At 43.5% G+C, this 26711-nt stretch overlaps 1 pseudogene across 1 annotated transcript; it reads right to left on the bottom strand.

Moving 5' to 3' along the window:
- Positions 1 to 17412: 17412 nt before the first annotated feature.
- On the bottom strand, positions 17413 to 17779 carry LOC308422159 (ubiquitin-ribosomal protein eL40 fusion protein-like; annotated as a pseudogene). The gene has a single exon. The product of its transcript is annotated as a ubiquitin-ribosomal protein eL40 fusion protein-like (transcript).
- Positions 17780 to 26711: the final 8932 nt, after the last annotated feature.

Here is a 26711-nt window from a genome sequence, read left to right on the forward strand (position 1 = left end):
CACGTATTTTAAATTTTTTATTTTAATTTTTTTGTGTATGGTGACATTTTGCCTGCATGCGCATGCAGTACCCAACATGGCCAGAAGATTCCAGATCCCCTGGTACTGGAATTGTGGGTGGTTATAAATTGTCATGTTTCCACTGAGAATAAGAACCCAGGTTCTCTTAACTGCTGAGCTATCACTCAGCTCTTAGTAGTTTTTTTTAATTTTATGTTTTGCCTACATGTATGTCTGTGCAACATTTGCATGCCTAGTGCCTGTGGAGACCAGAGAGGGGTCAGATTCTATTTGTGAGATATCACATGGGTGCTGGGAACCAAACCCATGTCTCTGGAAGAGCGGGCAGTGCTCCTAACTGATGAGCCACCTTAGTCATATTTTTAATATGTGTTTCTAGGAGCTTAGACAGTGTAAAGACTACTCTTGAGGACTGGAATTCTTAGGAGGCTTGTCCTTCAAAAAAAAAAGATTACCCTATATTTAAGTATTTTAACATTCTAGTGGTTTTTCTTTTTAAAAGTGTGTGTGTGTGTGTGTGTTTGCACATTCATGTGCACACGTGTACACATGCCATGTCACAGTGTACTTGTGAAAATCTCAGGACAACTTTGAGAAGTTTTCTCTTTCCTTCTTAGGTGGGTCCAAACTTGGGTTCTAAAATACTCAATAGAAGCTGAGTCTCAGGATGGCAAGATAAACTCCTTTACTGCTGAGCAGCTCACAGGTCCCAGCTTTGCTTTCTCATTTCTTAAGTTAAATCAAGGATGGGAATGTGGTGAGTAGGGTGAACTCTCAGGAGGACTTTGATTTTTAGACAATGTTTCTTTTTAGTGAACTTCAAAGGGCATATTGTCACTGAATCCCAATCCCCATATTGCTATCCCGCACTGCCACAGGATCCTACTTTAGCTGACGTTATTGTTTGTGCTATTTAAATTGATGCACACATAGTACTGAAGCTTTCACATACTGTGCTGATAGTTTTATGTCAACATGACACATATTAAAGTCACTGGAGAAGAGGGAACCCCAATACAGCTATAGTTCTATGGGGCATTTTCTTAATTAGTGATTGAAAGGGGGAGGGCCCAGGCCAGTTGTGGGTGGGGGTTACTCAGGGGCTGGTAGTCCTGGTTTTATAAGAAAGCATACGAGCAAGACATGAGGATCCAAACCAGTAAGCAGCACCCCTCTATAACCTCTCAATCAACTCTGCCTCCAGGTTCCTGCCCTGTGTGAGTTTCTGTCCTGACCTCCTTCACTGATGAATAGTGATGTGGAAGTAGAAGTCAGATCAACTCTTTCCTCCCCAAGATGCTTTGGTCATGGTGTTTGGTCACAGCAGTAGTAACCCTAACTAAGACATGTGTCTAGTCTATTATTTAGGAAACAGCCACATAGCACAGGGCTCTGGAAGGAGCCTATGAACCAGGATCAAGCTGGTTATCAATGCACAGTTGTAATTTCACTTGTCCTGCTAGTACCCTTATCTTTGCCTGCATCATGAACAAGAGAGTGAATTTGTCATTCAAGAAGCTTACAGCTTCTCCAAGTAAGCTGAGTTTCAGAGAAGAGATAACAGTGCCTAGTGTTTCCTGGAAAAAGAATGTATTTGGAAGAATGTGGGATCTCTACAGCTAAGTGTCACCAAGACCAGAAAAATTGTCCAGATACCCTGGAACTGTAGTAATGGGTAGTTGTGAGCCATGTAGGTGCTGGGAATTTAACTTGAATCCTCTAAAAGAGAAGCAAGTGCTCTTAACCACTGAGCCATTGCTCCAGGACCTAAATATTTATTTTAAAGTGTGTTTCTGTGCACATGTATATGTATATGTGTGCACATGTGTGTGTACATGAGGGCAAGTGCTCTCAGAGGCCAGAGGTATCAAAGTTTCTGGAGCTTGAGTTAGACATGGTAAGATGCTGGACATGAGTACTTGGAAATGAACCCAAGTCCTCTGTAAGAGCAGTCTGTGTTCTTAACTTATGTGCCATCTCTCCAGCCCTTTAGGGGAACATTTCCTATAGTTAAAATTTATGTTCGGTAGTTCGGAAGTCATCATTGCACCTTGCTATTAATGCTGCAATCTACCATGTCCAGACAGTTTTCCTGAGCTTGACAAAAATGAAGGACTCCCTTTGAACAGGGCTTCCTCTGCCTGATCTGGAAAGCCCAACCCCCAAACCTTTTACCTGAGGAATGTCACATAATCCTTGGCAAAATTATAAGTTCAACTTCTCTCTCCACCTGGAATTCCTAGAGTGTCTCTCCACGCAAATGAGGCATTCCCAGTATGTTAAGGTCCAGCCAATGATTTACATTCATCCTAAAAATTTCTTCCCACTCTCCAAGGTTCACATAGCCATTGTTCACCTCTAATAAAGAGCACAAGCTGTTTCACTGAATATCATCTAAAAGGTATATCACTGAAATCCTCAGAGAAACACCCCCACCCCACCTTACTCCCCAGGACTCACAGCCGAACCAAGATCTACCTGAACACTCAGAGAAGAAGCAGGACTCAGACCCCTAACCCCCAACTCCAGACATAGTCTCTCTGTAGCCCTGCTGTCCTAGAACTTGATCTATAGATCAGTCTGGCCTCAAACTCAGAGACCTACCTGCCTCTGCCTTGAGTGCTGGAATTAAAGGTCTGTGCCACCATGCCCAGCTATCTTTAAAGATCTTTAAGAATCACCTGTATCCATATCTGGCTGGTTGGTTGAGGCAAATGAGGTTCTCCAAGTGAAGGAATGACCTATTTAGCTCTAGGGCTCTGATGGCACATATGGCAGAGATGAGACACCTAATTACATTCTCTAAAGATGGAAATTGTCTTTCCAGGCCCAGCAGGTAAAGATCTCTCAATGATTAATGGCACTCTGTAATATGCAATAGCTAGTGTGGAGTCAGCTGCCTTTAAAACCTACTTAAGAGATGAATAGGGTGCAGGTTGTTCATTAGTGAGCTTTCTTGATGTCAACACTGGAAGAGGAAGAAAGGAAGCAGGACTGGACTTCAGAAAAGTTTAGCTCTGAAGTAGTGCCAACAAAGGTGGATGTTTAGGGGCCTCCAGATGGAGCGGTGGGCTGTGCCTTTAGCCTTTTGTGCCAATGGATGGGACTGTCACCAGAAGAAGGCATGAGCTTGAACAGCAATGTTTATGGGCAGTCTTCCTCCAGAGTCTTTCCTACCACATGAGAATGCATCCTTTGCTTATGAAAGGGGCATTACTGTTGATCGCAGCTACCACCACCAAGCTTCATTGCTTTTCCTTTTCCTCTGTCTGAGGCTTTTCTTCACACTTTACCTACTCATTCAGGGATCATTCTGTGTTCTCATTTATGCCCAGCCTTTGCCACTCCCATATGGGAATAAACACAGAATTATGATTATCTCCTTCCTTCTCTACTGCTCAGGCAGCTAAAGAGCATCACGACAGCCCACCGGCATGGTAAACTGAGTGCAGCCTAGTTCCCAGCTCCTTGCAGTCTTAATGTTATCCCTTTAACAGCCATGCATTCCTCTGATAATAACTTCTGGATGAATTCTCCTAGCAGTAGGTACAGTTGTCAGATACTGCACTGGAGTCTGGATTGGCTCAGGCTCTAGTTTACAAGTCCTGGACCAAATCCCATTCCCTCTCTAGAACTAAGGAAGGCTAAGTAAGTGGTCTCTGTCACCCTTTCTACTACAGCATCTAAGAACCTTTAGATTTGAGGGGCTTCCACAAGAGAAATGAGAAAAGGGAGCACCAGGTTCCTTTCACCTTTGCTTCCTGTCTCACCCAAACAAAATACCGTGGAGGCTCCTTTCACAGTCGTATGGTAGAATCTGAGGTGTTGGCTGACACTAGGACCTAGGACACTAGAAGGCAGTCAGGTCTGCAAGTTCTGTTCAGCTACTCTGGGTTTAGTTGCAGGCTGAAAGCTCTAGAGTGAGATTAAGCTGCAGCTGATCAGACTGAGTTAATACTGCTTTGGAAATGCTCTGGAGCCTTCCTGTTGTGCTGGCTTCATTCTGTAATCCTTGATTCCTTTGTAGGTGAAGACAGAATCAGGGCCTTAGGCATGCCAGACAGGAGCTCTACCACTAAGTGGCAGCCCTGCTCTCCTGTTTCCTCGATCTAAAATAGATATACTCAGATTTTTTTTTTTTAAATTGGACATTTTCTGTATTTACATTTCAGATGTTATCTCCTTTCCCCCAATCTCACCCCCCCCTCCTGCTCTCGTTGCCTCCATGAAGGTGCTCCCTCTCCCAGTTTTCCTCTCCCCCCTCAGCGCCTTGGCTTTACATTGGGAAAACAAGCTTTCACTGAACCAAAGGCTTCTCCTCCCATTAATGTCAGAGAATGCCATCCTCTGCTGCATATGCACCTGGGGACATGGGTCTCTCCATGTGAACTCATTGGCTGGTGTTTTAGTCCCTGGGAGCTGTGGTGGGTTTGATTAGTTGATAATTTTTTTCTTCCCATGGGGTTGCAGACCCTTTTAGCTCCTTCAGTCCTTTCTCTAGCTCCTTTATTGGGGTCCTCGTGTTTAGTCTGATGGTTAGCTGCAAGCATCCTCAACTGTATCACTATGGTTCTTGCAGAACTTCAGAGGAGGCATCCATATCAGATTCCTGCCAGTAAGCACTTCATGGCATTAGCAATAGTGCATGGGTTTAGTGGTTGCATATGGGATGGATTCCCAGGTGAGGCAGTCTCTGGATGATCTTTTCTTCAATCCCTGCTCCTCCATTTGTCCCTGTATTTCACCCCATGAGTGTTTTGTTCTCCCTTCTAAGAAGAACAGAATTCTTGATATTTTCTTGGTAGACTTTTTGTTCGTTTGTTTGTTTCCCTCTACCCCCTCTGCCTTTGTTTTTGTCTTGCTGTTTTGGATGAGACTGAGCCCAGGCACGAATTCCCTTTGGAAAGTACTCACAATTAGGGAGGTCAAGTAAAGACTTTAAATTGTCTTTTCTGTTCCAGGCTGGTGGTTTCTCTCAGTACGGGCAGACCATGATAAATGAGTTACAGAGTAAATTTAGCACAGAGGAAGATCCTTGAGGGAAAGCCTAGTAGTAAAGTGCTCAGAGAGCAGTGGGAGTCCATGTGGAGGCTCATGTGTGAACCTTGCCCTAGACCGCTGATGCTAAGGAGCATAGTGCTCAGCTTCAGTGACCACCGCTCCTCCCTGACATGTCTCTTCCATGACTTCCCAAAGCATCTGAGTCCAGAAGGTGTGTTTGCCGCGGTCCTGAAGAGCCGAGACAGTATTTGGTTGCTGCAGTTTCCCCTGGCTCATGCCAGGCCTTCAGCAAATAAGCATGAGATGAAGTCATCAAAGGCACTAGTTTTGGTGGTGTGGCAGCAAAGCTACGGTTACCTGGAAGTTGGAGGGTGAAAATGGAGGAGGAGGAGGATTCTAGATCTGCACAGACCGGCTCCTGTTGTGAGAGAAAGAATGATTTGTTTAATGTCAAAATTGAGGGGTGGGCACAGCATTATTTTGAGGAAGGGGTCAGCTGGAGACTATTGCTTGTGAAAATAGCTCACACCCACTCCTCACAACACACACACACACACACACACACACACACACACCAAGCAACTCTTCCTCCAGATTCTTAGTGGGACTGTACTCACACAGCAAAAGAACAAAGAAGTGATTTCAGCATCTTGAGACTGAAATAGCTACAGGCAAACAGGATCAGCAGAACTGTTCCATTCCAGAGGACTCAGGGCCTCAGAGGCTCCTCTGTACTCTTCGCCCTGATGGCAGATTGCTGGCAGCCCACACCGAGTTCTTCTATAAGAATGTGCTCCTGGGCCTCTGTCTCCAGAAAGATGGAGGGGAGGAAGGGCAAATTGCCTGGAATTGGAAAACATTGACCTCTTTGGTCTCAGCTCCTACGGACAACACAGGGTGTGGCTGGAGTTTTCAGTTAAAATTAGAGGCAGCCATATCTCCATCACCAAGCAAGGGAAGGACAGCATAAGGGCCAGGAGCTGGAGGTGTGAGGACGTGGGAACATGTCAGTCAAGGGCAGACAGAAAACAAGAATTCATCTCAAATGGTTAAAAAACGCTAGAAAGCAATTGTGAATGGATGTAGATAGTGATAAAGGAACAAATAAAGAAAGTTTAGGGTCCAGAGACTTTTATTCTCCAAAAGCTAATTATTACCTTCCTAGGGGGAAGGAGATCCTGACCCTGAGTTATGGGTGGGGCAGCCTATAGAAAGAGAAACTGTGGAAGCTGCCATCACTCAGGGACACATGGCTATGAGCTGCTGTTAAAAACAGGTCACCCAGACCAGGGAGGGGTTGGGAAGATGAGAACTCTCTTCACTTTTTCTGTTGGCTAACCCCCCCTCCCCACCCCACCCCACACACTGGCGAAGTAGCAGCTAGTTGTCAGGAAGCTCTGCATGAAGTATTTCTCAAGGCCTAGCCTCCTGGGAGCTGAACCTGCATAGAGGTGGGCTGAATTAAAATTAGCCAGTCCCATCAATGGGAGGACAAGCTCTCAGTTCTGTGAAGGCTTGATACCCCAGTGTAGGGAAGTGCCAGGGAATGGAGGTGGGAATGGGTGGGTGGGTGGGGGGTTGTGGAGGGGAAACTGGGAAAGGGGGATAACATTTAAAATGTAAATAAATAAAATATCCATTAAAAAATAGCCAGTCCTGGTTGCTAGAGAAATGATGCATGTGTTCAGAGCAGTTGCTCCTCTTTGAGATTCTCAGCACCTATGTCAGGTGGCTCACAATACACTGTCACTCTCATACTATGGAATCTTCTGCAGGCATCTGCACTCACGCACACACACACACACACACACACACGCACGCATGCATGCACGCATACACACATGCCTTTAAGAATAACCAGTAGCATACTGATGAGTTATATAATTATTGTGTATTATTTATAGCAAAAGTTTATAAATCAAGGCTGGTGGTAAAGATCTTTAATTTTAGTAACAACTTGGAAGTCTTTGATAGGAAGATTACAAATTTAAGGCCAGTCTGAGCTACAAAGTAAATTCAAGTTGAGCCTGGTTAACTTATTGAAACTCTGTTTTACATAGCATCCACAAGATCCACAGTTGAAGCTAGCACCAACACCAAACAATTCACTCTTCAGTATTATTCTGGAAAGGAGGCAGATCCAGGACTCTGGAATGCACGAGGTTGGTAAATAGAACACACTCACATGGCAGCATGCCAGGCTGATGAGCTGACAAAGAAGAGCCCATCGGTAGCCAGTAGAGACCAGCAGGATAACAAGTAGAACAGAATTCCTGGGAATCTAACCTAGCAAAGGGACCTATGGGCCGTTCTCTTGGTTAATGATTGTTGAAAGCCCACCATGTGAGGTGCAGCCCTCCGTAGGTACTTTTGGGCTGTATAAGAAATCAAGCTGAGCAAATCACAGGGAACAAGGGAGTGAGTAGCCTTTCTTCATAGTCTCTGTTCAGGTCCTATCTTCAGGTTCCTGCTGTGGCTTTCCTCCATGACAGACGGTAACCTGTAAATTAGAAACAAACAAATAAAAAGGCCTTTCTTCCCCAAATTGCTTTTACTCATGATTGTATCCCAGCAACAGAAATGTAAGTAGGCCAGGCCCTCAGAAGAGCACAGGAGCTCTGCAGCTGTGTACATACTTATGTCTCCAACTGCTCAGAGTTGTAAGTCTCCGTTGACTATTTTCCTGACTCAGAGGTGGGGTAGCTCATATGCAAGCTGCAGTGATGACTCCACAGTGACTGGAGGCAACTGGGGAGCAGACAACCAACATGGGCATTAGCCCACTTCACTGTGAGATAATCCAGGCAGGAGTGGACATTTGATCTGAAATGCAGGTCTGTCATATGAATTTTTCATTACCTAAGTCCTTGCTGAGCTGAGCAGGGACCAGACTTTGTTGCACACTAAATCCTGTCTCCTCTCAGATGCCCCATGACTCCATTCAGGGGTCGGGGGAAGGGGAGGTGGCTGAAGTGAGAGAGTGCTTAGGAACCAGTGGTTAGGAGTCAGGGTTCCCTGCCACTTCTGAGTGACTCAGCTAAATCACTTTTCTTAGTTTTAATTTTACCAACTACAACCTAGACATGATTTCTCAGCCCGGATCTAATGTCCTTTCCTTATTGCAAAGATCAAATGTGATGGATGACACGTGAAAACAGAAAACAACACAGTGAGGAAGGCAGGGAATGTGCTGACAGTACACCAGTTATTAGTACTGGCTGTCTTTTTAGAAAATGCCCTGAAGGGACCTGAGCTGCTTTTATGTGCTTACTTAGCAGATGTTTCATGAGTAACTGCTATATGCCAGAAGCTCATTTTCTGAAGTTCTGGTTTAGCTTTTCTCTAAGGACATCAGGAGCTATAGAAGAAATTGGATGCCTATCAAAGGGTGCTAGGTATGGGTTGATATCTCTATGCAGGTAAGGGTAGGTATAAGATAATGCAAAGTGAGGGCAGGCACCTGTGATTGGACAGTGAAAAAGAAAGGCGGGCATAGAGTTTTTGAGAGGCAAGAGAGATAGAAGGAGAGAAGAAACCAAGATAGAGGAAGAGGACAACCCAGATCTGTGTGGCTTTAAATAGCCACAGGTAGCTATGACTATCTTATAAAGGATGGATTATTGCAGGACAATTTATCCTATTTAGGAGGGCGGTTTGTATCAATATTAATTGGCTCTGGGTTTATTGTGTGGATGTTTTGTGTGGTGAGAATTTACTAATATAGTTCTGATTGATAAATTACAAGCTTCTAGAGTTTTGATTTTACCAGATTACTGGAAATTGTGACTGTAACCACAGGGGAAGATGCTGGAAATGTGAGCAGAGTCTGCAGAGACATAGGTGGCCACTGCATGGGGCTAGTCATGGAGGTGGAGAGACTACCAGGGGCAGAGAGTGGCCCTCGGTAGCGTAGCATGGTGCCTTTTTTACCCTTTTATTTATTTATTTTTAAATATTTACTACTACATTGGTGGCTCTCAATGTTTTAGGCAACAATTCACTAGACATTTAAGATTTTTAGCCTGAAAGAGTTTTATTTTCTAAGTGAGAGAGGGGTGTTGCTGAGACGAGTCATATGGACTCAAGCACAGGAACCTTGAAACAAAGAAACACAGGGCAAGTCTGCTGTCAGACTCTAGGTCCCCTGCTGTGGAAAGTACAGGCTGCTCTGAGTCAAGAGAAGCTGACTATGGAAGCTGCCTAATTCCATAGCAGATGATGATTTGGAGTATGATTTAATTCAGACTGGTTTATTTGCTTTTGGGATAGATTTATATACAGAGTTTATTCAAACCACATGGGGAATTTTGCCCATGGTTCAGAACTAAGAAAAAATAGATATCTGTTGCTCCAGGTAGCGCAACAGATAGATTACATTCTCTAACGTGGGCTCCATGGGAATTTTGGGTTAATTTCCTGACATGACAAATTAGAAAAGCCTAAGAATATGTTCATACAGTATTTTAGTTTACTTCATTTGTTTTAGATTGTTTTAATTTTCAAAATGGGTGTGATTTCGAGTTTGTTGGTTATATTATTTCTCCAGGAGAGAATGTAAAATACAAGTTTTTCTGGTTGCCGACTAAAGGGTATGCTGATTTGGGAAAAACTTTTGTCTTTGCGCTTTTAGAAAAGGCAATGACTACGAACATGTTCCAGAGTTAGGTGGATCAGATTTGACAGAGGGAGGTCTCCTGAAGAACAGATTTAAGAGAATAAAACAAAACAAAAAGAGAGTATAATTTCTTTCTTTTTTTTTTAAGATTTATTTATTTATTTTATAAGTACACTGTAGCTGTCTTCAGACACACCAGAAGAGGGCATCAGATTCCCATTACAGATGGTTGTGAACCACCATGTGGTTGCTGGGGATTGAACTCAGAACCTCTGGAAGAGCAGCCAGTGCTCTTAACCGCTGAGCCATCTCTCCAGCCCCCGAGAGTATAATTTCATCCTAACCAGTTTGTACACCCTACACAGACTGATATAATCCATACATATATCTTGATTCTTAAATTTTGTTTTGAGATTTATATATTATAGAATGTACAGTTTTGGTGAGTCTCATTGTCAGACACACTTAATTGACCTACTTGAACTCCTGATCTCAGGGACTTTCAGCATGATCCAGTCAGAACAGACATCAGAGTCTACAACAATCATTCATGTGGCCTTCTTAAGGCCTAACCAACTCCCTCATTTTCCCTATCCCTAACCCCTTCAAGATATCTCAATACCCATATTTAGCCTGAAGAAGTTAAGAAGAGTCATTGACCCAGCTCCCTGGACTTTGGGGGGTGGGGCTGGAGGTGGTTATTCTAAGGTTGTCTTTCTGGGGAATTTAGAAATAATCATAATTTAACAGGGAAGAATTAGCTAGAATTGATTGTGCAAACATCATCTCATTCGGTAAAAATACTTATATTTTTTACTAAGGTGAAGTTATAATCTCCTACATTGGTACAGAATTTATTTGATACAAATTTAAGGTTTCATTGGTATGAATTTCTTATTGATATAAAATTGAGATTAATATTGTTACTCTCACACAGGCATTGTACCTATACAATAAATTTAAGAATACAAGGCTTAGACACAGTCCTATAACTGCTATTATAAACTGTTTTTAGATGACTAAATAATATGAGTTAAGGGACAGATAGCAAACTTATGGTTCTGAGTTAATTAAAAGGGTGTTTTTGAGATATCTCAATTAGAAGTGGCTGAGAGTAGTCAAGACTTAACAGTTCAGAAATGCTTTGTGTAGATATATGTCTTAGTGTTTTTTGTTTTTTGTTTTTTTGTTTTTTGTTTTTTTTTTATTTTTGCTGTGAACAGACACCATGACCAATGCAAGTTTTATAAAGGACAGCATTTGATTGGGGCTGGCTTACAGGTGCAGAGAGGTTCAGTCCATTATCATCAAGGTGAAAGCATGGCAGCATACAGGCAGGCATGGTGCAGGAGGAGCTGAGAGTTCTACATCTTCATCTGAAGGAAGCTAGGAACCGACTATGCATCCTCAGGCAGCTAGGAGGAGTGTCTCCAAGCCCACCCCCAGAGTGACACACTTCCTCCAACAAGGCCATACCTTCTACTAGTGCCACTGCCTGGACCAAGCATATGCAAACCATCACACAGATAATCTTCAAAGGCATTATACGTCCACAGATCATGATGTTTATGGAAATTTCTTTATTAAAAATCATTTGACAAGAGACATGTCTGTTCCTGACAACATTCCTTTCTTGGATTCTAAGAAGAAACTGAACATCAGTGGAGTTGCTCCAATTGTGATAAGACAGCAAGTAGGCAAGAACTGCCTCATTTCATCTACAGACGATATACTCTCCAGAAAAAGGACAAACTATGCAGAATAGTCGACTGATAATCTCTGCCAATACAGGGTCATCAGCAATTCAAAATTCTGTGTTCCAAAGCTCTGTCAGGTGATCCTGGTCCAGAAGGCTAAAGACTGATGCTCCAATGCTTTGAAGAATGAGGGATTGTCCAGGTGATCAGCGGTCTCTATAAATTGGCTACGTTTTGGAAGCTATGTTTTTTGTTTCTCATATTTTCAGGTAATATTAGTTATTCTTGAATTTCTGATGGGGTTGAAGACTAATTATAGTCTCATAGCCTACTCAGGATATTTAACATAGAGAAAACATATTTAATTGAATAGTTTTCAGATAGTATACAAGCTAGCCAGGATATAACATATAGATTTTAAGATTTTCTTAAGTTAAGATAGATGACAGAGTGTTCTATTTAATAGGCAAAATTGATGGATTGTGTCATGGTTTCCATATGCTTGGTCCAGGGAGTGGCACTAGTAGTATGTGTGGCCTTGTTGGAGGAAGTGTGTCGCTCTGGGGGTGGGCTTGGAGGCACTCCTTCTAGCTGCCTGAGGATGCTCAGTCTGTTCCTGGCTTCCTTTGTATGAAGATGTAGAGCTCTCAGCTCCTCCTGAACCATGCCTGCCTGGATGCTGATATGCTATTGACTTGATCATAATGGACTGTACCTCTGAACCTTTAAGCCAGCCTCAATTAAATGTTATTTATAAGACTTGCCTTGGTCATGGTATCTGTTCACAGCAATAAAACCCTAACTAAGGCAGACTAGGTATTAGATATATCTTGTACTTTGTAAATTACAGAATGGTAATAGTTGTACTCAACTTATATTTGCAAGAAAAGTTCTTTTTAAAAAACTGGACAAAAAGGGGGAAATGTGAGTTGATATCTATATGCAGGTGAGGGTAGGCACAAGATACGGCAAGGTCTGTATTGGGCAGTGAAAAAAAAAAGATGGGCACAGGTTTTTGAGAGACAAGAGAGATAGGAGAGAAGGGGAGAAAAAAACCAAGATAGAGGAAGGACAACCCAGATCTGTGTGGCTTTAAATAACCACAGTTAGCTATGAATATCTTTATAAGGGATGGATAATTACAGGACAATTTATCTTATCTAGGAGGGCAGTTTATATCAATATTAATTGGCTCTGGGTTTATTGTGTGAATGTTTTGTGTGGTAAGAATTTACTAATATAAATCTGATTGATAAATTACAAGCATCTAGAGTTTTGAATTACCAGGTTACTGAGAATTGTGACAATAACTACCGGGGAAGATGCTGGGAATATGAGCAGAGTATGCAGCAAGAAAACCAAGAGATAGGTGGCCACTGCATGGGCCTAGTCATAGAGGCAAAGTGACCACTGGCTACTCTCTGTCCCTTGTGGTATTGTGACATGAAGCCTTTTTTACCTTTTTTTTTTTTTTTTTTAATGTTTACTGCTAGAGCTAGGCATTAGCTGAAGTGAGAGTTCCCCCCATTTGTCACCTCAAGTTTTATTGGCATTTTTGCCTTTTATGTCTCGGGAGCTGCAGGTTGGGTGGGACATTCAGCAGCCATGTAGGGTGTGTCATGGCAGCCAGCCACATAAGCTTGTCACCAGGGAGTTCATGTCAGGTTGTACTTTAAAGCACATCCACTGTGGCCTAGTGGAAAACAAATCCTTTCCCATTCAGTGAGGATAGGAAGCCTCTGTGGAGACAGCACCGGCAATCACTGGGGACTTAGTACTTCACCAACTGCCAGCCAGAAACTTAGAAGGCCAGGCTTCAGGAGGAAAAAGGCACACATGTATGGCATCATTTACTAAATCCTCTTAGAATGTTAGATTCCCAAAAAAGAGGCAAAGGAGCCTCTCACCTGGTAGGGCAGTTCAGGAGCCCCTGCATGTCATGGAGGGAACCCCTTTTGAAATGGGCCCAGGCTAATACCACACTGCCTCCATGTCCTGAGTCCATTGCCTCTGCGAAGATGACTTTTCTTTGATTCCTTCTTTAAGAATTCATGTAGTTAGGTGCCTGCCGGGTACTTGGCTTCTCTGATAGAAACAACTCAATCCAGAAGAAAATTGTAAATAAAATTAGAAATGATTACTAAGTAAATAGAAATGTTCTCTCTTTCTGTGATGGAGGAAAAAGAAAGATGCAAAGCAGAATCTCAGGAAGTTGACATTTCCACACTTTCAAAATGTAACCCAGCTCTAAGGTTCCAGAAATAGGTCCTGGTGAGGATGCTATAGGGCCACCCTTCCACCATGCTCTTTCCTTTATAAGACAAAGGACTCAATGGCATCTCCAATACTTGGTACTCATTTCTGCATTTCTCTCCACTCACCATGCTTTCTTATTGTACCCGGACCTAGTGCCTTTATTTACTTCACACAGTATGGACTAGGAGGCTGAGCAGATGTGTCTAGTGTATAGATGAGCAGTTATTGGATGCTGTGTAGGGCTGCAACAACCTGTTTCTTCTCACAATAATTACTGAGCAGGAGCAATAATGGTGGTGAAGATGGACCACCTTCAAGGGCTTTGTCTTATTTTAGCTTCTCCTCCTCTTCTTCCTCCTATTTCTTCTTTTTCTCTTTCTCCTTCTTCATTTTGTTTGTTTTCATGTTTGCTTGTTTGTTTGTTTGTTTTTCAAGACAAGGTTTCTCTGTGTAGTCCTGCCTGTCTGGAAGCTCTCTCTGTAGACAAGACTGGCCTTGAACTCACAGAGATCCCCCAGCCTCTGCTTCCTGAGTATGCTACCACCCAAATGCTTCCTTCCTTCCTTCCTTCCTTCCTTCCTTCCTTCCTTCCTTCCTTCCTGTCTCTCTTTCCTGAAATGTATAGAGATGTTCCTGCCAGTTTGACCTTCATTGTCTCTCAGCCCCTGGACACTGTTCTGGTTTAGAGAGTTCTCTTACTAATGCTGCAGAGGGTGGTGGAACCTGGTTCTTGAATAAGAGTCATTGGCTGTCTGTTTTCATAGGTGCTATATTAGCTTCCCAGTCAATATTGATCTTTAGACTCTCCTCTAATCACACTGCATTATGCTGCAGTGGCTCAGGGCCCTTGTAGAAATTTTAACTTAAACTATTTGTTTTCTGGAAGCTGCTGATTCTGACTGCCTTCCTTTTGGCTGCCCCCACCAGGTCACCTGGGGCAGATTACTTGTCATCAGCCTCCTTCTTACGATCTAAGCTAAAAAGGTCTGAGAAGGCATCCACATTTATATTTTGCCAGGGACAGCAATTTTGCTTTGACTCTTAATGTTTCTTAAATCTTAGAGTGTGTGATATGAGGAGCAGAGCTGAAGAATCCTTACAGAAAGAGAATGTGTTTACAACAGACACCTACAGAATAGTATGCTTACAAGAGAGACCTGCAGAATATTATTGCGCCCCCCCCCTCCCCACGCAGCCTACTGAATTTGGAAGGAGAGATAAAGATTCTGTCCACATTTTCTTCCATGAAATCAGCACCTTGTGGAAACTGTTGGGAGCATTTAGTGAATATGAAAGGAGTCAGGCTCTTGAGAAACAGATCTGAAAAAGTCTTAAGAGCAAGCTGCATATTTAGTCAACACTACATGTGTGCATGAGCTATACCACAGGCCGGGATGTGAAGGTGCATCCCTGTAACTGCAGTATTCAAGATGCTGAGCAGGAGCTTCATGAGTTTGAGGACATAATGGAATCCTGTCTCAGAACACACACACACACACACACACACACACACACACACAAGCAAACAGCAAGACATGGACTTCTCAGAACTGACTGTCATAAATGAGACTGTAGCAGGTAACCGAAATATACAACTGGCACTGAGAAAGCTATATTTAGAATTTAGAGAAAGTTGGCAGTGATGGTACGAATGAAGTATACAAGGGTGAGAATTTGTAAATTGGGCAGATGGGACAGTGACTCTTGGTTAACTGTTCTTCTAGCTGTCTCGAGCATTTCACTGAAGTAGGTGCTGCTGCAAGAACTCTGTAGATGAGGAAACTGTGCTGTAGCTATTGTAAGGGCTCCTCTACCTTTCTGAGGGAGTAGAGGAGGAACTGGAATCTATTTCCTTGGACATTTTGTTGGGGAAAGGGCTGTACCCCCTATACATATCTGCCTTCCTCGTGGTCTCAGAGCCACACTATAGGAACAGTCCCTGCCCAGAGTAGCTAGAAAGGAAGTCAGTCAGCATGGTGGTTATATGTAAACTCAGAGCCAAAGCTACCCCTCTGTGCGCTAGAGCCTTTGAGTAGGAAGTTCTGTAATGCTGTCTTAGAGAACCTCTCTTCTCCTCTCTTCTCCTCTCCTCTCCTCTCCTCTCTTCTCTTCTCTTCTCTTCTTGTCTCCTCTCCTCCCCTCCCACCCTCCTTCCACCTCTCTCCTCCCTTCTTTTCTTTTTTCCTCTTCTTGAAATTACTATGCACATGCCCAGGCTATGCAGATAGAAAATGGTCATATTTCTTAAAACAGGAAGCCTTGTCACCTCCTAGTCCCTCTCTTTGGCAAGTTGAGTGGGAGCTCTCTAGTACAAATCTCTCTTGATAGGTTTGTTTTATCAGAAGAAACTTGACATGAACTTCCTGGAGCTTGGGATGGGCTAAGGGTAGCGTGGGAATTCTGGAATTTGTGACCAATGAGCCTGGGGTAAAGTTGAATTATAAGGGTGGATTAGGGGTTGGATAGGAATGTTCTCTCAATTCCCAAAGGGGCTCACTAACTAACTACTCAGATGGGCCCCTTTCCTTCCTGCTGCCCAAGGAGCCATTTCAAAGTGGGGTTTGCCATTGTTCTGATCAGGAGAAATCTTCCCGAGAGTGACTGTTCTCATCCAGCGGACAGCTGCCTGCCTCCTCACTGAGCTGTACCCCAGGTCCCTCAGGGATGCTCCTCCCATCAGGAGGTGCGGGGTCAATCAACCACTGTTATACTTCTCATACTGATACGAAATAAGTGTCTCTTTGCCCTGAGATAATACACGCAGTGCCAGGCTTGGAACAGAAAGGCAAGCCCCCAGCCAGCCCGCTTACCCAGAGAACTGCTTTTCTGGGGCTGAGACTGGCTCAGTCTTTCTTCTCTTAGTGCTTGCTTCTTGTCCTTGCTCGTTGCTTTGACAACAATGTGGCCTTCTTGCCATCTCTGGATACTGTTTGGCTTTTACGTGGCTGCTTTAAAGCCCTGTGCTAGCATGTGGTTTTGCTTCTTGCTCCTTACAGTCAGCCGGTCTGAGATTGGACTACAACTAATGTAGCAGAATCTCTTGCTCCTTTGTTTAGAAGGGTCTGGGTTTTGCTTTGTTTCTTCTTCTTTTGTGTGCTAAGTATTTAACCTGGGCTGTATGCATGCCTACATCCTACCTCTGAGCTACTCCCTCCCTAGTTTATCTCTTAACCTTGCTTTATTTCTACTGTTCAGAACTCACTTGAAAAGAATAAAAATAAGCAGAACTCACCCAATAAGCTTATATCCATCTTTCCATGTGGTAAGAGGGGACTTTAATAAGAACAGTGGTGACTTACTAACTTAGGTAAATTTGTAATTATGTAATTTTGCCTTGAAAAACAGTAGTGAGGAATAGCCAGGCATGGTAGCTCATGCTTGTAATCCTAGCACTTGGGAACTGAGGTAGAGGGGGTGCCATAAATTCTAGGCCAGCCTCAGCTACAAAGCAAAACCCTGTCTTAAAAGGGAGGCAGCAGTGAGATGGTGTAATGGATAAAAACCATCAATCAGGATGGCCCGGGATCAGTCTCTGGCTTCCACGCACGGGCAAAGAAAAGAACTAACTCCCGCAAGCTGTCTTCTGAGCAATGTTCTCTTTCTCTTTTTTTCCGGCTTGGTCTGGTCTGTTTGAACTTTACAGTGGTGTTGGGGTTTGCACAGGCTCAAACCCTCTGCTGCTAGGAATGGAAATCACCTCAGGGCACAGTTGCCTGTGGGAGGCTCATCAGAGGAGACTGTTTCCTTCTTCTTTACTGCTCCAGCCGATGGAAGGGGATTTTATGTGGCCCCCAGGGGCACAGGCCAGGTATAGCTCCAGCTTTATTTGACCTTCTTCTTGGGGCTCAGGTTGTCCGTGTAGCTGAACGTTTTGCGGCAGTTGACTGCACAGGGTTCAGGCGTGCATAGCCCTTGCGGAGATCATCTTGTCACAGTTGTGCTTCTGGGCAAGCTGACGAAGGGATGGCTGGATGATACACAGACGCAGCACCAGGTGCAAGGTGGGCCCTTTCTGGATGTTGTAGTCGGACTGGGTGTGGCCATCCTCCAGCTGTTTGCTGGCAAATATCAGCCTCTGCTGGTCAGGTGGGATGCCTTTCTTGTCTTGGATCTTGGCCTTGACAGTCTCGATGGTGTCCCTGGGCTCGACCTCAGGAGTGCCCCTCAGGGTCTTCACGGAGATCTGCATGTTGGCATCTGCAGCTCAGCTGCCTCATCGAAGAGAAAGAGCACTGCTTCCTTCTCGGCGTGGTTGTCTTTGGTTGGTTTTTACTTTTACTGGGTGTAGAAAGAGAAGGGATAGTCATTCCGAGATGAGTGAATGAGTGCCCGGAGGTCATCTGTGCTCACACCAGCCTTCGGAGCTGCCTTTCTCCCCTTGTCCCTCTTTGCTAAGTTTTTCTCCCTAGATGAAAACCTGCAATCTGTAACACTTGGTTCCTGGGTAGAGCTGGATGTGGCACAATAAAGGATGCACAGTCCAGAGATGTCAGTGCCATAGTTGGGAAACACTTTTTCTTCCTTCTGCTTCTCCCCCTTCCGTATCTCCCCTTCCTTCCTTCCTTCCTTCCTTCCTTCCTTCCTTCCTTCCTTCCTTCCTTTCTTCCTTCCTTCCTTCCTTCCTTCCACCCTTCCTCCTTCTGTACTCCCTTCCTTCTTTTCTTCCTTCTTTCTGGTCTCGAACTCACAGATCCACCCACCTCTGCCACATGAGTGCTGGGATTAAAGGTGTGTGCCATCAGCACACTTTCTTAAAGGCAACGTTATGCTGGCTGAAGCAGAACCTAGGCTGTCAACAACAGCATCAAAACCTACTTGCCCCTTGGAAGGGCATTACTCTTAGCTACCCATCTCTGATGACAGCTTCTGTTTCTGTCTGGCTCCTTTGATGCTGTGTTTGGTAGCAAGTCCCATAGATTCTGTTTCTCTCATTGATGTGTATTGAACTCAGGAAGAGCCCTGCCCTTACCTAGATGTCAAGGCTTCATACCAGCTTCCTACTATGAGTTCCCAAAAATTGTTTTGACCTAGATGACAAATACACAGAACTAATTAAGGAGATAAGATCTACACACAAACACATACACACTAATATGTTTTTTTATAGTATGTTAATTGTCAAGAGAACTGGTTTCTGTAATATCTCAGGCACCTTGATTTTGGTCCTGAGGAATTTTAATAAGTAAAATGGGAGTGAGTGCATTGTTGGCAAGGAGCAAAGCTCCAGCAAGCATCAGGGACAGGAACGTGCCTGACAGATTCTTGGACAACGGGTACACTGGTGTGCTAAAAATAGCAATCGAGCACCTTCCATATGTGAGGCACATGGTAAATTCAAAGTAAGGGTGTCTGCTGCTCTTGTCTCCAGTGCTTTCATAGACCAGACTGTGAAATGTCCCCCAACACAATGAAGACAAGGACAGGGGTTGTCACCTCTCCCAGCACAGCGCCCAGATGACACAATCTCAGTGAAGCTGCAGATTATGTTTAAAGCAAACATTTACAAAGAGGATTGTCATGAGGAGTGTGCAGAGAGGGTTCCATGCTGCAGTAGATTAGTGAGCAAAAATGGAAAAAGAAGAAATCAGGGTCAAGCACAAACATGGTTGAAAAGCTAGCCTTGTAGCCCAGGCTGCTGCTGTTTCCTGTTGTCTTGGTGACCGTGGAAGGTCCATGGGATCTTCCAGGTTGGTAGATTCTTTGGCTCTTTGAACGTTGCTTTGATTTTCTTCTCCATTTACAGAGGGATGTCCATGATCCCTTAGATGTAGTTAGCAGACCATGAGTTATTTTTCAAGGACAAATTATTAATGAGACAGATGTTTTTGTTCTGCATTTCTTTACCCCAGCATGGCAGGAGCATGGTTAAGTTCTTGTGGCTTCTCTAAGAGAAGGTAGTTTGATTTATAGAAAAGCTGGTAAATAATCACTTATGATGTAAGTTTAAGGCCAGCCAGGCATGGTGACACACACCTTTGGTTCCAGTACTTTGGAGGCAAAGGCAGAGGTAGGTAGAGGTCAGCCTTGTCTCCATAGAAACGTCCAGACCAGCCAGAGCAACACAGTCTCATAAAACAAACAAACAAAACCCTGAAAGTTTCAACAATGAACATACATTCAGATATTTTTGTTCTGTGTTCAAATCCCTCTGCTAGCTTTGATTAATGAGGACTGCTTATAAAAGGCCCACCAGCACTCACAACCAAGACCCTGTACAACTGAATGGCGAGGAAATTCCAGATGCTTGTCCTATAGAACGGTGAAACATCTGTGTGATGAACCAGTTCTTCAGCAGCTCTGGCAGTCATGTGGCCATAGGCTTCAGCTTTCTTCTCATTAGGACTTCAGGAAGCTGATGTGTAGGATCCCAGAAGACAGTAAACCAAGAGAAGTGGGGGCATGGTCTACGGAGTGGGGAACAAAATCCAATGTGATTTTTGTCCTGCAAGGAGGTTCAGACTGGCTTACCTCTGATGAAGCTGGTCTTCTCCCTATAATAAAGAGGGCAATTCAGTCTGGTTTGACCTAGGTTCCATCGACTTCCTCTAATTAGCCAGCTGAGTGGAAAGTATTTCTCAAGAACTAGCAAGGGTGATATGGAAAACAGGATTTGAGAGATTGGCTCCTGCAGTGGATATAGTCCCGTGGGGAGCAGCTATTGGTTAGGCTCAGGAGACCCTGCCGGGGAACAGCTGTGAGGCTTCCCTTTTCATGCTTCTGTGCCCTCCTGTGAGCAGTGCAAACAAGAGAGGAGGGAAAGACACAGGGCTTCTGGAGACTAGACTTCGCTACGGCCAGTTTATTTCCAGATTACAGAAGACAGCAGTGTCCACTTCTGGTGTGCTAGCCTCCTCCTTTCCCACACTGATGTTTCTACCAACGTGACTCTTTTTTAACAGTTCCAGGGCCAACAGGAACAGAGAGCATGCTGCCCCTAGTTTTATTCAGGGAGGCGCCTCTGACTCACTGAGAGAGCTGGTTGATCTTTTCGTACCTCAGTTTCTCCTACTGAGAAAACAAGAGGATACTTGCCTGTTGAAGATCACAAGGCTGTGGGAAAGTAACTTAATGAGAGGAAAGACTATTTACTCTCAGCTTATCCATTTGAGCACAGTAGTATTTGCACCTGAACATTTATTGTGAGAGAGCCAGCCCATGGTGACCTGACAACTCTTGCCAAGTGAAACCCAACTAATTGTTTTAGTCAACCTTAGTTTCTTTTTCTTTCTAGGTCATAGTGCATAACACCTTTTCTCTTTACTGAGCTGTTCTCCTGTCAGTTGCTGCTGGATATCGTCTGGAATTCTGTTTTTACATTTATTTTATTTCATGGGCATGAATGTTTTACCTAAATGTATGTATGTGTGCCACATGCACGCCTACTGCCTGCAGAGGTCAAAAAAGGGTGCTGGACACCCTGAAATTAGATCTACAGATGGTAGTAACCTACCACATGGGAGCTTGGAACTTAAACCGTGTTTACTGTAAGAGCTGCAAAGTCTCATAACAGCTGAATGATCTCTCTGGCCCCTGTCTTGAACACTCAAGTATGAAAGACTGGTTCTCCTATACAAATGTGGAAACTGAAGGTTGGGGTATAGGCAGTCTAATAAAGTGAGATACTAAAAGATGCTAAGTCAGTTCTATATGATTCAAAATAACCCCTTTCTCCTGAGCCCCATTGGCTCCTGGCTTTCCTCCTGAGATTTCTGAGGGCAGATGAGCGCAGTGCGTAGGAGAGGCTCCAGCAGAGCTCAGTGCCAAGCAGATGTGTGTGAGCTGACTTCTGAGTGCTGCGCGGCGTCACCTTTCTCTGCCTTTGGCTGCAACATCATCTGAAACTGAACTCCCTTGTCTGTGGAGAAGATGATATGTTTCTGGTTTTCCAGCCGGCTCAGGAAATGAAAGGTTTATGTGAGACACACTTGTTCCAATTGGGTCCTTCTCCCACCTTCTCTCACTTCAACTTCAGGAATGGAGTGAGTCTCTCTTACAAACCCATCTGACTAAAACTTGGGGGGAAAAGGGGAGTTTTGGGTTTCCCAGCATGCAGGCTGCACTTCCACCCAGCAGAAGGCCCAGTCTTTTGTAATGTAACTTACCTAGAAGCCGAGCTCTGCCTTAGGTCTTCTTATCTCAGGCATGTTTACCCTCGGTGATGTTTTCAGACAGTGGGTGTGGTGGTTGATGAGTTGAAACCTGTCCTGGTTCTGCACGGAAACTGGCTTTAGAAGTATTATTACTAACCTGATGTGGCAGCAAAACAGTTTCCATGGCTCTCAGCAAAGTCAGGTGTGCATGGTCGAACATCTGCTCCCACAAAGGTTTGCCATTCGGAAACATCTGGATCTGGCAAATGCTACCCAACATAATCATCTAGTGTCCTCTAAATATCATTGCCAGGTGATTCCAGATTCTATCACGTTGACAATCCACTCTGCTGTCACACTTGCTAATTGTACTTAAATCATAGGTTGAAGCCGAAGAGAACGTCTCCAGTCACTTAGGCAATGTCATTGCCAGGATCAGTACTGATCTGGGTAGTTCTTTCAGTGCTGAGCTGCTCACAACCCCTTTAGTGACTGTAAGCCTTTGGTGAGTGCTGGTTTTATTGATGCATTCCAGGACTTTAGACTATCATAGCACAAGAGGTTGGCTACTAGCTAGCTGTCTTAGCTTCTCTGACAGAAACAGTTTCAGGGAGAAAGGGTTTACTATAGCTCACAGTTCAAGGCACTGCTGTCCGCTGTGGAGGGCTGTGGATGGCAGTGGAGGCGGTGGCAGCTTGGATCAGCTGGTCACACTGTGGTCAAAAATGAATACACTTAAGCCACTGCTTATCTTGCTTTCTCCAGTTTGTATATTTCAGGATTCTCTGTTCAAGGCATGATCTCACCCACAATTAAGATGGGCCTTCCACAAAAAAACAAACAAACAAACAAGTCAAGATAATTTCCCATAGGCATGGCCAGAGAGCCATCTCCCAGGTGATTATAGATTCTGCCAAGCTGACAATTCACACTTACTGACTGGACGGAAATCACAAAGACCCAGAAATATGCTTCAATCAGCTTTACCATGAAAAATGAGATTTCTCCACACCAAAGCCTTCCTTCAGGCTCAAACATCTGGTTGGAAGTCTATCCCTGTCCACTGCATACTCCTGCAGGCTCTTTTGACAAAGCCAGACTTTATCTGAAACTGTTCTCTTAACAGCAGGTGTGTCAGGCTCTCTGATGTCACCAAGGCTGTAGTGAGAAGATTCGGTCCTCAGTTTTCTGAAGCTCACAGAGGACTGTGGAAGACAGACATTGAATTGCATGTTGGGGCCTGGAGAGGTGGCTCAGAAGTTAAGAGTACTAGTTGCTCTAGCAGAGGACTAGGGCTCAATTCCCAGCACCCACATGACAGCTCATGCCTTTCTATAACTCCAGTTCCAGGTGATACAAAACTCTCACCAAGACATACATGCAGGAAGAATACCAATGCATGCAAGAAAATTTTAAAAATTAAAATTTAAAATTTAAAAAGCAAAGAAAAAATTACATGTGTTACAAGGGCTGTTAAAAGTCTCAGGGCTAACAGTCTGAGACTTAATTCTGGAGTAACCTCTCTCTGCAGTATTATCTCAGAAGCTCTTTCCCATCTAAGGTAGAGCAGGTTATACCCTAGATGTGGAGGTAGCAGCCACTCATAGGTTTAGTATTTTAAGTTTTTGTGAGTGGTGTAAGATTCAGGGAGGACAGAGCATCTAACAGCCATACTGCATGAAGACTCAGGAATCACAGATGTCTAGTTTTGTCCTTGTTTCCCCAAACTGATGTGTAGAAACAGGGTCAGGTGGAAGGCAGCCTATGCTCTTAGCAGATAGAATCTCGGAGGATGGTGGCTACAGATTGCACACAGATACACAGGATACACATAAAGATTCAGCAAAGGGAGCAAACAATATGACATTGACCATCCCCAGGGATTCTAATAGGGAGAAGTCATCTTTTCTCCTTGGAAATCCTTTCATGTGTGATTGATAGTGTGTCCTCACCTTTCAAAATGATTTATTTTTTAGTCCATGTCTGTGTATGCATTGAGGGGTACCTCAGGAGGCCAGAAGAGGGAATTGGAGACTCAGAAACTAGAGTTACAGACAGTTGTGAGCTGCCTTACGTGGGTGCTGGGAACTGAACTCAGGTCCTCTGGAAGAGCATCAAGCTGTCCCAACCACTGAGCTGTCTCTTCAACCCTTGCTTGTTTTTCTTTGTGACTTGACTCTCTCAATAATACAGATGAGACAGAGGCTGGACTTGCTCTTTCATTCTAGTTATATAAAATCTTTCGCCCACAGAAAGCAATTTTAGAGATAAATGCTAATGGTAACTAGATGATTGAGTGGCTTAAGTGGAAACTAGCTGTCCAAGTTGGATGGTGCCATGACCTCTGCTCAATACACCCAGTGAAGGTAATTTCTTTATAGTGGTGGAGAATCACTGAGCATTGGGTGTGATGCAACTTACCACCTCACCCACGTGACGGTATTGCATCCCAGTGTCCAAATTTAGGACAAGAACTCAGGCCCACCTGCAAAGGGTACTTATATAGTACAGCCAGGAGATAATATACTACAGCTACCCTAGGAAGGCTCTGGAAGTTTTATTGAAAGATATATACCACAGAGAGAAACAAACAGGGGCTTGAGAGATGGCTCTGTGGTTATGAGCACTAGCTGCTCTTACAGAGGTCCTGAGTTCAGTACCCAGCACCTTGGGATATTTAGACTGTTTTGCCTGAAATAATTTCTTCTTTTATAGCCTGTACTTTTCTGTTAAAACCTTTTTCTGCTTTAAATTCTGCCATGTATGCTTCTGAAAATGTTTTTCAGTTTTAGAAGCTGAGATGATTACTACTAGTTGTTCATAAGCCCACTAATCACCCTAATAGAACCCTAGCACTTGGAAGGGTCTCTTCAGGTGACAGTTTGCAAACAGCCTCTAATTAGCACATGGGTTAACTATCATTTGCACTTGTTTCCCTTCTGGGAGCCTTGAAGGCAACTGTTGTGATAGAATGTTCAGTCAGCCTTGGTGGGAATATAGGATATAAAATGCAAAATTACTGATATGAGCAATAAATAATAATGGTAACCTGTATTTAAGTGGTGTAAGCCCTAATAATTATCTCTTACAGTATCTCACCTCCCAGGCCCAGGGCATCCTGAGGATGAAAATAAAATTCTAATATTTTAAGTTCTGAAAAACTTTGATCGGCTCAGAAACAGTGTATACACTGAGTACACAGTGTTCTTCTTAAAATTAATTTAAAATTGTTTGATAACTTCATACACATACATAATATATTTTGATAATACCCTAACTCTCCTCTTTTTTTTTCCTTGCTACTTTGTCTGAAATCCTTCCCAACATTTCATTTCACTCCTTTCATGACTTAAAAAAAATACCTACTTTGCTTAACTGTGGTTGTTCCATGTGCAAAGTAAATGTTGAGTCATGGACAGCTTACTGGTGGCTTCACTTATGAAGCAAAAATCACTTCCACCCCCTCAGCAGCCATTAGCTGCCAACAGCTTCTCATGTTGGAGTGGGGAAGCATGTATCCTTCTCCTTTCTATGATGGATTCCTTACTATGTCAGATGATCACAGCAGCTCATGAGCTCATGAGTGCTATGGCCACCTCGTGTTCATAGAGAGCATCTTACAGCACTTCCCCCAACATCTTTGCTCCCTCTGGTCCTCAGGGTGAGGTGTGATTCAGATATCTTGTGTAGGGATGAATATGCAACATGTTTAAGGATGACTATGTTCAGGGATGAATAAGTATGCAATGTTCTAATCCCTTCTTCCAGGTTCTATCAGACAAAATGAGCACCTTGTGAGGACTTGAAAGAATTTGGAGTGAAAATCCAAATATCACGTGGTCTTTACAATGGAATGATCAAAATAGTGACTATCAGTCCAACCTGTATCATCGTCAAAGTGTTACTCAGTTATGTGTGAAGCTATTTGGAGTCAGGAGCTATGTTTGAGTTCATGTGACCACTTTCTATTGCAGTCATATGGAACCTTGTAATATACAAATGGATGATAATGGCTATCTTCTTTGCTTCTCTGAAAAGTGTTGTGAAGGTCAGTAGGATCACAGGTCTTCTCGTATCATGCAAATATTGTCATAATGTCACAAATGTCAATATTGTTAACTAATAACTAATTAATGGGACTAGAGATTGATTCGGGGTTCTGCCTATGCTAGGGAAGCACTCTACCATTGAACCATATTTCCAGACCTCTTAACTTTTATCTGAGGCCAAGTCTCATACATTGATCCTGTTGGTCTTGGTCTTTCAGTCTTCTTGCCTCAGATTCCTTCCCAAGTGACTGGGATTACCTACATGCTTCACCTCATGTGACTTACATTTACTTTCACCATCACCTTACTGCTGCTTACTCCAAAGCCAGAAGCTGCACAGTTTCATTTGAAAAACAAATGGATACTTCTTATATCTATGTTAAAACCACCCAGTTAATCCTATATTGTGAGCCTAGGTGACTGGTGTTTGGTTGACTGTGGAAATAACTGTAGGTACGATGGTGTGGTGTTTGTTGACTGTGAAAATGACTATAGGTATGATGGTACGGTGTTTATTGAATGACTGTAGGTATGATGGTATGGTGTTTATTGAATGACTGTAGGTATGATGGTATGCTGTTTGTTGAACTGTGATTATGACACAGAAGGACTGGAGAAGAACACCTGTGATTCAGGACACAGATCTTTCCCATGTGGACATGGGGGCTGTTCTCTTGTTTACAGGATCACGGGTTCTTTGGATTGAAGGAGACTGTTGAGTTGAGCTATTCTACATTTTCAGGCCTTTTAGAAATCCATCCCATAGCATCTCTGACATATATCATATTCCTTGGACACATCTAAAGTTACATGAGATCATCCCATTGTTTGATATTTCTAGTTCTTGCAATAGTCTATCAACTTTTGACCCAAAAGTGACTTCTGCTTTCCCTGTCATTCTCTACTCTGCTCACTTATTTTTTAAGTTCAAAATATTTGTTTATATTGCTGTTTACTAGGTGTTTGTGTCTGCATGTGAGTT

This window comes from Micromys minutus, assembly GCF_963924665.1.
Source record: "Micromys minutus genome assembly, chromosome: 1".
NCBI lineage: Eukaryota > Metazoa > Chordata > Mammalia > Rodentia > Muridae > Micromys > Micromys minutus.